General features: G+C 42.0%; 1 protein-coding gene across 9 annotated transcripts in view; it reads right to left on the bottom strand.

The window, feature by feature from the left end:
* The window catches only part of PER2 (period circadian regulator 2), a 51,883-nt gene extending 34,816 nt beyond the window's left edge, over positions 1–17,067 (bottom strand). For 3 of the 9 annotated variants that reach the window (XM_063337654.1, XM_063337657.1, XM_063337659.1), the window contains exons 1-4: positions 16,676–16,760; positions 8,904–8,960; positions 7,817–7,870; positions 5,512–5,672 (exon numbers count right to left, since the gene is read on the bottom strand). The gene's annotated coding sequence lies outside the window, so the exon portion shown is untranslated. Of the gene's footprint in view, positions 1–399; positions 562–5,511; positions 5,679–7,816; positions 7,871–8,903; positions 8,961–16,675; positions 16,761–16,981 lie in introns of those variants that run through there. The other 6 variants (XM_063337660.1, XM_063337663.1, XM_063337655.1 and 3 more) reach the window with 5 other exon arrangements.
* Positions 17,068–17,367: the final 300 nt, after the last annotated feature.

The raw sequence follows: 17,367 nt of genomic DNA, 5'->3' as shown, positions 1-17,367 counted from the left end.
TTCACTAGTACTTCATTATAGGTAATAATTTAAAAACCCCTTTGGGTAGAGTAAAATACACTGACATTTTACTTCAGTAAATGTATTCACTTCAGGTACTCTAATCCACACTAAATAGACATCCTGTTATGCCATTGTATTGAACAGTACATTACACTGTAAATTACAGTAAATTACACTTTAGTACCTCTAACAGTTTTTTCTGGACTAAGTAAGCCACTTCTATCTTAAAAATTACGTAACTGGAACATGCAATAAAAGAATATTTACTCATAGATGAAACTCTAGCATTATTTCACAATGGCCTATACTCTAGCGGCCAATGATTAACCAGCTCAGACAGTTCATCTCTGATTTAATCTCTCTGATAGACAGAGCTCACACTTTCACTTGCCTTACTTAGCTAGACATTTTAACGAAGTTCTGTCCCTGTATGTAGTCCAGTCTGGCCACACATGTTCCTAATGAGCCTGGCTGGTTGATGGTACCCATACTATCTGCAGTATCAGGCCTGTGCTTAACAACGCAGGGCTACCCACGACTCATTTTGTCTGAGACTGACTGCAAACAACAAAGGGCTCAGGAGAGTGAATAAAGAAGGTGGCACTGGAAATACCTATATGGACAGCACATGAGACAAACCTCCTGTTACCGTAAAGGTAAAGAACATTTCATAAATGTGTTAATCCATTCTCACCCAGGAAATGCTCTTACCACTACTTCAAGTGCTGCAGAAATAAGAGCATCTGCCTGGTTAAATAACTGAGCCCACCCTCAAGAAGCCATTTCTCATGTGTCATTTGTACTATTATTTCTCAGAGGGTGCTGAGGCTGTAAAGTTCTATAGAAGATTCTTTGATTAAAGGTACCCCAGCACACTACTCAGCTAGCAGTGGGATGGCTTTTTACCTTCTCTGTGAAGGTTAAAAGTAACCCTGGAGATCATCTACAGCATTTTGTCCACTTCAAATAAGTGCCTTACACACTCCAAAATTACACAAATTAACCCCGTCATGATTAAAATGAAGCTTTTGGAAAAAAAGTCAGCCACAGCATCACCTGAAAAGGAGGTCTGACACGTAGGAATTTAAGGTGAGATCGAACATTCCTCATACTATATTCTGTGCCCAAGGCATGGGTTTCCTCCTATTTTGCTGACCAAATGCTACTTAGAAAGAGCTTTAGAAACAAGAGAAAAATATAGCCATAACAACACTATCTGCTAGTAAATGATGTTACATGATTTCAAGAGAGAGGGGAAAAAAGCTCTCAAAAAAAAAAAAAAAAAACCTCAGCCAAGCTCCAAAACTCCCAACTCTGGGCTGCTATACATAAATCCCTTAAAGAAAGCCATATAAATCACTATTGATAGGTTGATAAGCATGAACTGCCAAAAGACAGGCTCTTAGCATAGCCCTAAATTCTCTAAAGATACTTAGCCCAATATTACAGTAACACATGTATCAGGAAAATTGTGTTATTTATGGTAGGAGCAATGATTGTACCATAGCTTTCCTACTCTGACTGCAAACATTTTGTATTTCAGTGTTTAAGTGTGAGAAATCTCTTCTCCTGAATTATGAAGATAAAGAGTATTGCATATACCATAGTATTTTTCTAGCCTCAAGAGTTGTCCGCAACTCTTTGTTGTGTTGTGTTTGTCATGTTGGAGCACCTCTGCTATGAAGACAGGCTGAGAGAGCCAGGGTTGTTCAGCCTGGAGAAGAGAAGGCTCGGGAGAGACCTCATAGCGGCCTTCCAGCACCTGAAGGGGGCCTACAGGAGAGATGGGGAGGGGCTGTTTGCAAGGTCATGTAGCAATAGGACGAGGGGCAATGGTTTAAACTAGAGCAGGGCAGGTTTAGATTAGACATTAGGAAGAAGTGTTTTACACTGAGGGTGGTGAGGCACTAGAACAGGTTGCCCAGAGAGGTGGTGGAGGCCCCATTCCTGGAGACATTCAAGGCCAGGCTTGATGAGGTTCTGAGCAACCTGATGTAGTTGAAGGTGTCCCTGCTTACTGCAGGGGGGTTGGACTAGCTGGCCTTTGGAGGTCCCTTCCAACCCAACACATTCTATGATTCTAACTCCAAGCCTTTTGGAACAACCTTTTCTTAGAAAACTATTTCCCCAAAATCTTTTTCTGTAATCTTTGGAAGTTTAAGAGTCAATGAAGTTTGGCCATAGCTATCATGTAGTCTTACAATTTGAAATTCTGAGATGTAAAACCACTTACAAGTAATTTTTTCCACCTCCAAATATCATCTCTTGTCTTGTCTCTTCTTTCCTTGACACCTAGGCTAGCTTCTCCCAGGTATTTGTAGAGAACTTCAATAGTCCTTCTTTAGGTGGGAGAGAATTGTTCTCAAAATATATATAAGCTGCCCAATAACTTTTGAGGAATTTCCTGTGCCTCCTTGAACAAGAGTTGAGTAATTCAATGACAGTAAGGATTTCAGGGGTTTTAAAACTATTTTTATTTTAAGCAATGAGTTCAAATGAAGAGAATCACCAACAGAAAAGAAACAGGTACTGGCCTATATGAGATACCATGTGAATTTTCTTCTTCTTGACACCCGGCAGAAACTTGTGTCAGAAAACACTTAAGCTGCGTTACTTCTCTTTCTAACCAGCAACACACCAGAGCTTCTGCAGATTTGCCCACGGTAAGCGGCTACATTACAGTGACTACAATACGGAGCCCACAGACAAAGGTGCCAGAAGCAAAAATGAATATCCCAGTAATGGAGAAGATACCAGTTTGATCTTTTTAAAGGTATCTTTTGAGAAGACTTGGCTCAACTCCTTGAGGTGGAATGGTGTTCTTAGGCAGGACTGGAAGACTAATGTCACTGAAAGTCAGTCTTGCACAAAATTTCTTCTGTTTCAAAATCTCGAAATCCTCAGGGCCAGAGGCATATACCAGAGTAAGAAATACAGGAAGAATAAATAGGAAGGAACAAGAAAAACATTATGATAGACTTCCAAGAGCTCCTGGGGAAAGAAGGAAGGAGTGTTTCTAAAACAAGAGCTTGTATAATAAATAAAAAAGCCAAGATCCCTGACAGTAGGAATGTTAATATATTCCATAAGTTTGGAGAGATTTTCTAAGAAGAGATTGGAATAACTGTGAAAAAAGAACAGGCTGGCAATTACCCTACACCATGCTCTGTGCCTGTGATTTAGGTAAGAACTGATGCATCTAGCCAGACTTCACTCTCGGACAGAGGAAGACCTTAGGTGGAACATCTGCATGCATATGCAAACACTTCAGGAGCACGGAGGGTCAGCCATCCCAGAGAGATTAATTAACGTTGAAACTAATCTCAGTGAAAATACCATAATAAATTGCACATATTCATCCCACTTATACGCTCAAATAAATTTCCAGTCAATAACCAAACAAGAATGAAAAGGCAAAAGCTAGCATGCTTTCCCAGTCTGGGGTTCTCTCCCATTACCACCATTTGAGGAAGGGAATTGCACCTCATACCAAGTTCAGTAAGCAAGTGCAGACAGTAACACAGAAACAGAGGAAGAGCTCTTTTAGGTTTATCTTCAGAAAAGTACATTAAGCCAGTTTTTTTCTTCGTTTTCTGCTCCATCTTTCTAAACTTTTAAGGGAGGCTGTCTATCTTCACTCTGTAAATAAAAACTTCTTTTAAACCTTAAATTGGCATCAGTTAAGCTTGATTTTAAGGCAACCAGCTCACAAAAAAACATTCTACTCTGGGAATTTTGCTCTGTCTAGAAAAGTGACTCTGGCAAGGACTGTAACTCTCTAAGATCCTGATGCAGTGCATGAAAAAGGCAACATAATTCCACCGAGCACTAAGAACAAATGTAGGCATTAATATGCCAGGTTAGATGTGTAGAAAATGTCTTCTGGTTATTCATTAGCTACAGTAGCTCCTTTATCCTGCAGTTAAGACAATGGAAACAGCCTGAACTTTAGTGTCCCTGGAAAAACACACCAAAATATGTATAAGACAAATGCTTGAAGCAATAACGGCTTTATGCTTTTCTAAAACACGCTTAAGAAGGACTGTAGAACACCACAAAGGCAAATTTCTTTTGAAACTGTGGCATTTAAACTCAAAAATCTTGTTTCAGCAGAGATGTGATTACATTCAGAGAACAGATTTTTCCAGATTTCTTTTCACACAAAAACTATCATGTCTAGTACTGGCATTTAAAGAATGAAAAACTAAAAATCCAGAGTCAAAATTATCTAATTCAAGAGTCTAAATTTGTAATTAATATGAACTTAGCAATATCCCCAAATGAAGCAGGAGGCACACCACAGTTTATGACTACACTTTAGACACGTGAATACTTGGGGACCATTAACTGTATTAGTACCAATACGAGACATTCTTAATGGTCAGGATTCAATTTTACTGAGGATCTTGTAAACAAGAAGAGTTTCCACATGTCTTCTGGATGATTGCTTTGCAAAATGGTAAAAGTTTTCTCATTTGTATGACAAATAACTAGCAGGGGTTTAATCATATCATGCAATTTCACAGAAAATTGAAAATTAACATCTACAATGAATGCATTCTCCCTGTGCAATTAGACAATAATTAAATGTTTGGTAGTAGCAAAACATTAGGAAAAAGTGTTGAAAAACAAACAATAATCCAAGAAATTACTTGTCTAACTGTACAACTTCACCAGAACAATTAACAGAATATCTTCACTATGACACTTTCTAGAAAGGGGAAAGAAAAAAAGATAGCAGTATTCTCAGACTTCACCATAAGAAAAAACAACAGAAGATGCTTAACAATTTCCTGCAAGACTTTCTTTTTTAATAGATACCTCATCTTACTGCATGCCATCATAAACAAGTTTTGCACTTTTTCTTAACAAGGAATGAGGTGTAAGTCAATTTTCTACTATGTCAATAAAATTATCAATATCTAGAATAACACAAGTGCTTCCATAAAACCTGAATTTCACAGCATCCATTTCACAATTTGTTGATAAGGATTCACCTTTCTGTTCAAGGGAATCCTGAGCACAGGACTGTTATTTAAATAAAAGTCAGTGATATTTTTATAAAGGTGATCCTAACTAACCACTGCTTACAGCTGCCACTTTAGAACAGAGGAGGTAATGAAGACATAGCCTTGGTCCAGAGCCATCCAAGTGCCACATTGATTTTATAGCAGCACCTATACAGGAAGAGGTCAGCACATGCACCAGGCCGGGGCCCTTGCATCCATAGTAAGGATGCTTCCAACCAGGTTGTTTCCTCAGTGAAGAAACTCAACTCCAAATTTAAGAATAAGTATGGGTTTAGGCTAAAAATATTTTAGCTTCAAGATAATCTAACTCCCAGTTTATACCCAAAAAATAGTTCTCAGTGAGTATGTATATGACTGAAATCACAGTTCTAAAATAAACAAACACAGAACAATATATTTTCTGCAGAAGCTCTAGGTAGATGGGAAGGGAAGCATCTTTCTACTAACATAAATCGTAACAATTATGCATGTTTCTTACCTGTTTTTTCTATGAAAAGTTGGTAAAAGTGTTTATCAAGCTCCCTCCCAGCTAGCATCGAAAGCATGAAGTGCCTAGGGCCAGAGTCTCCCACATCCATTTAATTCTTGTCTCATCCTCTTCTACTGGAAATCTTTGACCATTACAGAGTCCGGACACCTCTATAACTATAAAATATAAAAGAAATACCTGGGCCCCCCAACAGTGTCCTCTTCAAACAGATAGGACAGAGATGCTCACAATTATGCCATGCCTATGCAGATAAATGTTGGTTAAACATGAAACTGTCATCCAGCAGAAGAATCAGATACAAATTTTCATTTTAAACACTTCTTGTCTAACATAAGGTCTGACTGAGTTTTAAAATAACAGAGTCTTCTACGCTAGCTAAAATAACCCTTCCAATTCACTATCGGTATGGTATTATCCTATGTACACGCATAGTATGTACACAGTCTGCATGAACTGACATAGCCACTAAGAAGGAAGGGCCAACCTCTCCAGCAGATAATAGAGCAAAATGCCTGATGCAGCCCGCAGGAGCTCCAAGTGCTTAAAAAGTTTGGTTAGAATACCATTTTAACACCTCATCTAAACTCATCTACATTGCTGAAGGCATGGTATGAGTATTAAAGATTTTACTAGGCAGTTACAAAATTTCAATTCACAGAATCACAGAATGGCTGAGGTTAAAGGGGCCTCTGGAGGTCATCTTGTCCAACTCCCTGTTCAGGCAGAGTCACCTAGAGCAGGCTACCCATGACCACCTCCAGATGACTTTTGAGTATCTCCAAGTATGGAGACTCCACAGCCTCTCTGGGCAATTTGTTCCAGTGCTCACTCACCCTCATAGTGTTTAAAAAAAAAAAAAAAAAAAAAAAGTGTTTCCTTACATTCAGAAGTCTGTACTAATGAAGTCCACCAACGCTATTATTCTTCCTAATAAAAACAGTTTCCCAAGAAAGGCACCGGGAATTTTCAGCAGGAAAAAGAAAATCTGAAAGCTCTTCTATTAAATGTAGGAAGCTAAGTCTGTTGGTACATGCCACTGCCACGTTAACACAAAGAAATAGTAGAATAAAAATCAGAAGATCAACATTTGTGTGGCAAACAATTACATCACTTTAAGTGCTTCATTTGAATATGCAGAAGGAATGTTTGGAACAGTGTTCAAATCCCAAGCTAACCATTTTGGAAGACAGCCCATGTTAACATGCCTTAATTTAAAATGCTGCACGTCTACCAACTGTTAAAAGTACATTTGTGTTGGCCAGACTTAAGGAAGAATTTATTCACAACATTCCACTCGGCGTAACATCGCAAAGCTGATATGAATTCTACAAATCTCAGATTATGATACAAATCTGTGTACATTGGTTCTTCAAATATTTTGCCTCTGTCTTTATCATAAATTGATAAAACAGGATTTAAGTTATAAGCTCTCTATCTCTGACCATGAGAAGTGTTAGAAATTGCTGTATCTGGAGCTACTTGCAGATTTCACAGTTTTTAGCTTAGACACTGAAGATGTGGAATGTCTTTCAGGACTAGTTAAATCCTGGTTTAAACGACAGTTCTTCCAATTCCCTCACACTAACTTATGTCCCTGTAACTTGTATTTCTTTAATGGAGTTAAGTTTCTAGCTTCACTCATCAAGATCTACACGAAATTAGCCACGATGTCTTGCCTGACCGTTTATGAAGTGGCATAACACTTCTCTAGTTTGATGACCTCTATCATGACATTTTCATAGATGAAAAGAGTAAAAAAGGTTTAACAATGTCTAGGTTTGAAGAGGATATTTGCAGCAGCAGCATGTACCATTTTAGCTGGGTATCATATTGGCTTCATCTATTTAATGGATTTAAGACAACATTAAGAAAAAACAGTCCTTGTAAACTACCTAAAATTCTCCTGATAAGCCTTTCTACAATTTAACTGAAAGCTAGGACAAATCTACACCAAAAGGATTTTTATCTGAAACTAAATACAAGTTATTCAAACCATGCATTTTATCAGTTTGAGTAGAATTAGAGGCAGTTAAATCTAATCTTCTGCTTTTCTATTATTTATCAGAGGAAACGTACAGGTGACCGAGTATGCCCAAATCCCAAAGAACTGAAAGAGTTCATCCAGGTATGGCATCTCAAGAAGGTCTTTGATCTCAAGAAGTATAATTTGATCAGTATATAAAGAATATAGAACTTATAACAACATTTCCTTCGATACTGAGATATAGCTATTCTAAGCATAGAGGACTTCAAATATAAGAAAAGAACAAACAACCTGCTTTAGGGAACACACCTGTATTACGGGATTGCAGCCAAGTTCACCTTCTGTAGAGAACTGAAGTCACACCTGCAGCATTGAAAAGAGAACTCTGTCAGCATTAAGAACCTATTCAAATCACATTTTGTAGCCATAGAAAACCAGGTTTCACTATAGTATTAATCCTAAATATCTCACTTACAATTTCATCTGTATTGCAATATTACAGTACTATCCAGAACTGCTATACTTCCCTTTCCGGTCTTGGGCCAATATTGTCCCATCATCAGATCACGTATAACAAAAACACTCGAATAAATATTCTTTGCATCACAGATGACATGCCTCCACCATTCTCCTCTAAACTCTCGGCTGTTTCCTTTTTTTGCTTTAATAAGCATCTTTTTTTTTTCATTTTCAAAATATTTCTATAATTCTGACCATCTATTCTGCTTTCTTAATCCACCACACATTCCACGTGAGTTGTAATAAGCTTTTTTTATCACCAGCTTCTCACACATTGAACATAAACATGCCTGAGTCAGTATCTCTGGTGCCATGCATTCAACTTCTGAAACCGAGATTAGAATAGTATCAGCCTGTTAGAAAGTAAAGCACAACTGGCCAAAAAATACTGTTGGTAGCTATGACCTGCTTTCTAAATCAAAGCTTAGAAGTATAACATTTTCCTTTCTCCTCCTGAGCTATCATGCCAATTAGCTGAATAACACTAGCTACTTTGTTTTCTGGACCGCAGAATTTTCCTCATCATTAAAATTTCTTAACACACGTGCAAGAGGAATCAAAAGACTGGAAGTTCATTAATAAAATTCTGCACAGCAAACAATGCAGATGTAGCACTTGATACTGGATGCTACACTAAATTTCAGTTTCCTAAAGATTTAGAGAAGCTGCATAATTTCCATGTGCTTTGTGACTTGTACAATAGGTCTTTAAAAATGTAATGCTCTGAATATATTTTTATTTTTCGGCATTCTGACATTACAGCTCAAAGGAAGCATACAAAGCAGTAACAACAACACCACCACCACCCCAGTTCAGACTCACCGAGAAAGAACTGCTATTATAAAGCACTTTCTTGGGGACAACATAACACACTCACCTTAATGAATGCACTAATCATGATCTTTCCAAATCTGAAATTGTCATCAATATATTCCTGTTTAAAAAAAAAACAAACACAACACAAACCAAGTTTTATAAGCAAGATAAAAAAAATATTTATGAAACAAATCAAGTCCATTTAACAATGCAACACAAGTCCAACCATGTAAAACATGTATGCCACAGATGAACAGTTATAAAGACGACAATACAAAATAAGAGGAAATGCCAGAAATTTTACTGATAAAAATATTTATTATTATTTTAACCTAACTTCTAAATTGGTTTCTTGAGCAATGCACAGAATAACTATTCACTGAATTCTGCTCCCTTTATAAACATAAGAAAACCCCCAAAATTCCATCTCCATGATCTTCATTTATTGTTAGAACATTGTTTAGATAATACAGATATCAACAGAGTGTCTTCTACAATCAGCCATTCACTCACCTGAGCATCCAAGCTGAAGAATGAGTATTATTTAGTATAAAATTTGGGATTACATATTTGAAATCAAGTTATGTTTCTTCTTCCACAGATTACACCACCAAAATACAAATTCTAAGTTAGCCTTAGCAGATGAAAAACTCTTCAGAGAGCTAATTCAACTAAGCAGAAGTATTGACATCACAACCAAGACTAGTTTCATATTCCAAAATACAAGTATGCATTATTAAAGCACAAGCTGTTCCCAGCTTACTAAAAACTTATGCTTCTTTTACTTATAGCTGTTAAAAAAATATATATTAAAAAAAAATTACAGAAATAAACTCCCTTAGCTATGTCCCTGAGGGTCAAACAGGAAAAAAAAAAAATCCCTCAGTCCTCAAGTGATGGTTCTTAACTGGACCCAAGCTTACGTCACCAGTCACTTCTATTCCTGAAGCACCCACAGCACCACTAGTATTTAATTTCCTTCCAGTTTTAGATTGGTTTTGTTGTTTTTAAAGCTGCTTGTTCTCCATGTGGAGTAAGTAATAGCACAAAGTTAGCCTGAGGTAACAGGACAAAGTCAACCCAGTTTTACTATGAATAGCACAGTACACTGTTGAATTTATCAAGTTGACCTCATGGATGGTCAATCTCACCTACTGGCTGTGCTGACCAACAGAGGCCAGCTCCTGATTCATCATTTGCTTTCCTGTAACTATAAGAAGCTAAGTACCAAAGTAATCTTCCCCTCTCCTCCTCTTCCCCCATAAAAAGCAAAGCCACTCCTCCATCATCTAGCAGCAATTGTTCTCTTCTCTGCCAGACCAGAAGCCCACCACCCATGCTCAAGTCTCCACAGTGGATCTGGATGGATCATCCCCAGCAGCCAACAGAAACTGTCTTTTTCAAGTTTATTCCTTCACCTTGAATAATAAGCCATGGCCCACAACTAATTTTAATTGACAACAGGTTGGTTATTTGCCATAAAGAAAAAACAAAAGTAAGCACGTTAAACACAGTCTCCTTTACCTGCCCCATGACAATTTCTAGACATCCTTCCAGTCTCACAATAGGTACCTTCTTAAAGGTGAACTAGAATTCTTTGTATTAACCATGAATTTAAAACGACATTCGAATTTCTTTGTAAATAGAAAACGCTATTCTCTTCCTGAATGGAACTGGAGAAATTATTAAGCAGAAGACCAGCAGTCAGAACTCTCTAATATTTGCATATGTCAACACTTGTCCTTTTTAAACAAAATGACAAAAATTATACATTTAAGGAAGTGTTGTCATGGAAATGAGGGAAAAAACTATCACACCGCACCATGCTGTCATATATTTCACCTTTATCATAGGTGAAACTAGATCTGAGTTATCTACAACACTGTATTTCAACTTTAATATTGGTTGATATTCCCATTAAGCAGTATATTTACACACCTACTGCTCCCCTCCCTCAAAAAAAAATGGGGCAGAATTTCACCATGGGATATTACATTTACGAAAGTTCCAGTCTAACACTGCTCTTCGGACATTGCTGCAGTTCATAGCCAGTTAAAGATTTCAGTCAGAAAGAAAGTCCCATTTTGGAAGACTCTGTGCCAAATAAATTCTCTGGCTATTGCTAACACGGCCCCCATCACATCAGTAATACGCTCCACAAAGCATGGCAACCTAACAAGCACGATGTACTTGTCCTATGAGCTCGCTATATAAAAGCTTGAGTCACAGAGGAACCCATAGTAGAGATGTAATTGAAGTCAAAGAAATGCCTTATATACTGGAGATCTTTGTACAATTAAAGAAACTTAAGTATCAGAAATGTAAAAGTACATGTAATAAGGTCAAGCATAAAAAACATACTAAGATACAAAAGCTGCAAGGAATAAGGAGTATAGGAAGCAAAACCAACAAGAAAGAGAAGTACTGGACATCCTTACCACTTCATCTTGTCTCCCTAAGCTTCAATTGTAAAAAATAACAGGTGTTATTTAACATTGAAGTGCCACTGTTTTAGGACAGGACGTTTGGAAGGCAGTATAGCTTTGGTTCTACTTTTACAAAGCCGGTCCTACTTTTAAAAGCCGTCCATACAAGAAAATCTCTAACTATTCTGTCTATAAGAAAAATCAAGCATTAAGAATTACCACAGTGCACTCAAAACCAGCTGGAAGCAAAACTCCAAAGGTGTTTTGACGTACAAATGAGCTCTTTCTCACTATCACATCTTTTCAGGATGAACATCGGTACCACTTGCACGGAGCTTCTGCATCCTGCTCACACAATCTGCAGAATAACCTCTTTCTCTTGCCCCAAGAAACATGTTTTCTGTGTATTTCAGTCCCCTTGTCAGGTAAACAGCATGTCTCTACCCCTTCAGCACCCCCAATGAAGTTTTGCTTTCTCGTGGGAGAAAATGAAGGAAAAAGGAAAATCACCCTCCCTATTTATATATCTCAAGGAAGGTAAATTTAGCCTTACTTCTTATTGTGTTCTACAAGCAAAGCTGTCTAAATCTGACTATCAAAAAAAGTCAGAGAAATCAGGAGGCTCCTCCAGGACTACCGCACACTACTTCAGCAGCAGCTGAAAACATCTGTACAAAAAAAAAAAAAAAAAAACTTTTCTTGACCTTACAATAGCTTTCACACACACAAAAAAACGCTCATAAACTCACTTGCATATGTGGATAAGCAGGGAAAACATGCTCTTCAGAACCACTGCCTGTGCAACTTGCATGAAACTTAATACGCTGCTGCTGTCCCTCAGGAAACGCTTCAAGAGGGAGAGAGGACCAAGTAAGAGGACTCTCTACTGGATTGGTACAAGTCCAGCGCAGGCATTCAGACATAAAGACCCTATCTACACTTAAAGGATAACCTTAGAAATACAAAACAAAAGCACAGAAGCCTGATGTGCCCATGTTCCAGCACTGCTGGCTGGCAGAGTACAAGCAGGCTGCACGAGCACGCCTGGTGATGTACTAAGCCACTTATTAGAATACCAGATCACTGTGCGTATGCTCAGGCATGTGGATACCCATGTGTTCGGGTGCTTGCCTACTACATATGGTTGCTGGCTCACTGTCAGCACAAACAGACCGTGCTCTAACGAGTAGTTTCAGGAGCCTCTCCACAGCCTTTACAGACATCCCCAGACCATCTGACCCTTCTTCATTTTGGTCTTCTCTGTATTTCACAAAAGTGGCCTGGGGTCACAAGAAAACCCAGCAACAGATCACAAAGCCATTAGCCCATAAAGTGTATTTTTGACTGCTGCCTTCTCTTTTCCCGTGCCCTTCGAACATGCTTCACAGAAGGAAGTATCTCACCTGTAGCTAAAAAGAAACAACCCCCCAAAAGCCCCTCGACCTGTCAGAAGGTGGAGTTGTTCTTTACTAACCAACAACTAGCAAGCAAAAGGTTTGCCTTACTACAACAGCATATGCAACATTAACAGCCTGGCCTCCACTACAGCAGTGGTTAAGTTTAAGGCAGTGGTAAAAACAGGAGAGGATACAGACACCTTTTACACAGCACACAAAACATTAGCGCCATTACTTTCAAGACCACCATTTTCTGCATCCAATCTCATCCATAGCCAAAAGTGCAAGTCCAAGCCCTTCAGAGTAATAAAACTATATCACAAAGAATAATGCAGATATTAATTGACCCATTTGCTGTTCAGTGCTTGCCAAGCTAGGTTAACATAACAATATTCAAGCAGTTTAAAACTTGTAGAATAGGGATATAACTGGATGTTGAAAGTAGTAATGCAGCGACACAACCCAGTTAAAAATCTCTGTAATCCACCATCGTCATAGAGGAATTCTAGGCCATGCAACCAAAACTGGACACAAAAATTCCTTTTCAGAAACACCTGATTATCCAGTAATTATGATGTGGTAACATTATGAGTATAATACAGTGTCTACAGGACGTTCATGCCAAGTGTTACACAACCCCTTGCTAAGAACATGATGTTCCCTTTTAACATAGGCCAACCATAGCAACCCTATATAAAACACTACAGTTGATCTAGACTAGTGATAATTTACTTGTTCTACTGGCTAGTGGTAATCTATTTGCTTTTAAACCACACCAAATATACTTGCTCATGTGCTCATACTTTATGGGGTTAAAAAAGCTTTTGTACAGTAAAGCACGTTTTAATATTGTAAAGATGTTAGAGAAATAAGGGTGTGGCAAGAACCCAGGAAAAAGAAAATTAGTTTATCAGTCTGTATCTAAACCAAACACTTCCTGGTCATAATAAAGTCTGAGGCAGGAGAAAAATCCAGAACTCTACTTCCAATCAGTTTCCCCATTTCATTCTATTCTCATACTATGGATAAATTCCACCAAAAACTCAGTTTACGCAAAAAAGGTCATTCTTTACAGGGAAAATTTATTACCATAAAAACGTATTGTCCAGGGGCAGGCTCAGGTAAGTTTATCAAATAAACTGAGTTGTTACATATTTTAATCTTATGACTGAGGGGGAGGGGGGAGTGGAACAGTAAAGTATCAGGCTAAGAGCTACCACAATATGCTGTCTCTTTAATGCCTTTCTGTGTTGATCCAAAAGGAGTAAGAGTAAGCTGTAAAAATGAAAATTACTTAGATTTTTCACAGACAGCATTCCTGTATTAAAACAAATATAAGAAGCCTACAAGAAGTCCTACCAACTGACAAATAAACAAAAAGCCCAGCAAAACCATGTAGTCTTTGGATCATAAACGAAACCAGAAAACTTGCCAAATCTGAAGAAAGTGCATGAAAGTCAAAATTCTACTTTCCATCCCTTTACCTTCTACACTAGGTCAAGCCAAACTACACTTTACTTCTTCACAGTGCAGGACAGGCCACGCTCTTTCACTGCACAGCATTGGATGCTTACACTTATCACCAAACTAAAGCATTCTCCCTTCTGCCTTGAAATAAACGCCAAAATCCCACCAAAACAGAAGGACATTACTTTTTTCTTCTACTCTAGGCCAAAGGCCCTCTCTTTTCCATTACGTCTCACCAGTGAGGTAAAGCAGCCTGCAGTCTGGAACAAGGACTCCACACCTCAGGGTAGCACCCTCATCACAAGGCTAACAGCAAGTCTTGGACGAAGTGAGGACACAGTCCAGTTCTCCAGTGAAACTTCCTCACTTTGCAGAAATAATGCAAGTTTCAGTAAGAAAGGGCAAAAAGAAAGATCCCAAGAGCATGCAAACACACAGAGGCATAAGCAAGAACGAACTTGATGTTACAGCACAACAATGTAGGCACTTTTCCTAACATAAATCAAATTCTAGGCCCTGCTCCCAAATTTTGTATTCAAGAGCCACTGTGTAGAGCGCATGAACAGCACTGTACCCAAGGCTGAGAACATCAAAGATGCACACAGACACCGAGGCACCCTAGAAGGTATGAAAAGTTTGAGTTTCATCAAGTTCAATGCCCTCAAACCATCTAACATACGATAGGATCCATTTATGGAATGGGGTCACACACACCATCGAGGCCTTAGCTGTCTTCTTGACATCCTCAAGCTTTATCAACAACTCTACATTATCAAAAACTAGCCATTTGCATTCAAGTAGCTACTCCTCACTGCCATCATTGTGATCAATTTAGATTTTATCTTGACAACAAGCAAAAGCCAGCTCCAAAAGACAGCTGCAGTTTTGACAAACGTTAACTAGCATTAACTGTCATCTGTGAACAAACTCTGTGGTTAAAACATACTGACAACTTGAAACTGTTTCTCTCTATACTAAATAAGTTTTTTACTCCACTTTTGACTTGACCAGACAATCTTACCAATAGAATCATTACAGAATTTCCACCTTTTCCCCTTTACTTATAAATGCATGAGTGACAACTATCCAATCTCAGATGTACAAGATGGTAAACCTCAGAGTCTAATATTTGGAAAAGAAAAAGAAAGACAGCCTAAAACCATAAATAAACATGTTTCTTCAAAATCCTTCATATGCACCGTCAGCCAAGTTACTGTTTCACTGGAATACAATTTCAAAGTGTTTTAGTTTTCAACTACCAGAGACCTCATACTGATATCTCTGGGGGCTTTTTAAGCTCCTGGGGTACACAGAGCAGCATCATGCCCTATCCTAACCTATTACAACAAGTCAGTTGTAAAGTGTCAGTTTGACTGTTACCATCCTGCTCATCTATTTGCATGAAACTGTACTTACATAAACTGTTTTGTAATCACGCATGTAATAGCATGCAACTAATGTCAACAGCGGCACAACCCCACGGTCTCAAGGAACAAAGTGTCCTTGCAACCATGGGCAACACCAAAAAGAAATGCACGGCACCTGTTGCCTACCCCACCTGTAGCTCCCGCATCCCAGCAGCGCCCTGAGATTCTCTGACTTACTGCCACACGATTCCTCACGTGAGAAGAGCCACCCAGCCGGGTACGGCACTGTCCCCTCGTGGGGAGGGGCGCGGGGCCGCGCTCACCTGGCCGGGACACGCGTGCTCCCAAATGTGCCACCCGCACCTATGTTCTCTCCCTCCCCCCAAACCCCCGACCTTTCGCACAGATGCGGCCGCAGCCTGCGCCCCGCAGCCACCGGGGACGGCGGAGCGGAGCACCGCGGCAGCGCCCAGGGACCGCCACTGGCCTCCCCATGGCCCGCGGGGCGGGGAAGTCACGGCCGCCCCGCCGCGCTCCTCCTCCACACCGGCCTGACCGCCGCCCCGGGCGGAGGCGGGCTGGGGGGCACTGCCGCCCCCCTCCCGCTCTGAGGCGGGGGGCGCCGCCGCCCCGACCCCACACAGGTCGGGGGCCGTGGCACAGCTGCCCCTCGGAGACCCCAGCTCCTGCCCCGGCCTGAGTTGGGGAGGGGGGCGGGTGTGTCTGTGCCCCCCCACCCCCGGACGCCCCCTCCCGCTCCAGGACAGGCTGGGACCGTGCCATACGCACCCCTGGATCCGCCCGTTCCGAGGAGGGGATCAAAGCCGGCGCCCACTTCCCTGCCACGGCCTGAGATGAGGGGTGGGCGTGTCACAGCCGTCCCCGTCGTGTCCCCCCCCGCCCCGGTTCGGAGGGAGCCCCTAGCCGCCCCCCGCCCAGCGGGAGCGGCGGCCCCGACCCCCGCCCCACCGGCGGCCCCGTCCCGTCTCCTCAGCAACGGGAGGGCCCCGGCGCGCGGGGGTTACGTAACCCCGGCCCAGCGGGCGGGGGAGCACCGGAGCCCCTCAGCCCCCCGCGGCCGCCGCCCGCCGACCCCCTTCCACCCCGCCGGGGTACCCACGGACCTCCCCGGCCCCGGCCGGCGGCGGGGACAGTACCCGGCGGAGCCCAACTCACCGCTCGCCCCGCGTCCGCCCAGCGCGGCGCAGCCCGGCACCGACTTCATACAGGCAGAAACGTGACTGAGCCCGAAGAGCCCGCCCCACCCGCGCTGCCATTGGCCGCCGCCGCGTGACGGCAGCGGGGGAGGGAGGCGGGGGCGGGGCGCGCGTCTCCCCCATTGGCGGCGCCGGACGCCGCTCATTTTACATAAGCCTCACGTGTGGCACCATGTTTCCACCGGCAGCCACGATCGCCTCCGAGCCCGCCCCTCCCCCACCCCCCCCTTCGCTCGCTGTGTTCCCGTGCTGCCGCCCCCCTCACCGCCACCGCCGCGCTGCCTCCCGCCGCCTCCCGCCGCCCTCCGTTCCGCTCCGCTCCGCCGGGCCGAGGAGGGCAGAGGTTACATCACGCCTGAGGGAAAGCGGCTCTGCCCCGCCCCCTCGGGAGGCCGCCCGCGCGACGTCAGCGCGCGCCCGGGTGGCCGTTGGGCGGCCGGGGCCGCGCGCGCTGGCTAGCTGAGGCTAGAGGGGAGGGACGCGCGGCCCCGACCGCCCAACGGCCGCGGCGCGCGCTCGGCGCCGCTGAGGGGAGAAGGGAAAGGGCGGGAGCGACGTTCCCCGTCCCCACACAGCGCCCACTGCGGCGGGGAAGGGCTGCGCTGGGGAGGCTCCTGAGCGCCGCCGTTGGCGGGGCTGAGGGGAGAGGGA

The sequence above is a fragment of the Chroicocephalus ridibundus genome, chromosome 6 (assembly GCF_963924245.1).
Source record: "Chroicocephalus ridibundus chromosome 6, bChrRid1.1, whole genome shotgun sequence".
Classification (NCBI taxonomy): domain Eukaryota; kingdom Metazoa; phylum Chordata; class Aves; order Charadriiformes; family Laridae; genus Chroicocephalus; species Chroicocephalus ridibundus.
The sequence above is the reverse complement of the archived record's forward strand: the minus strand, read 5'-3'. Positions and strand labels throughout refer to the sequence as shown.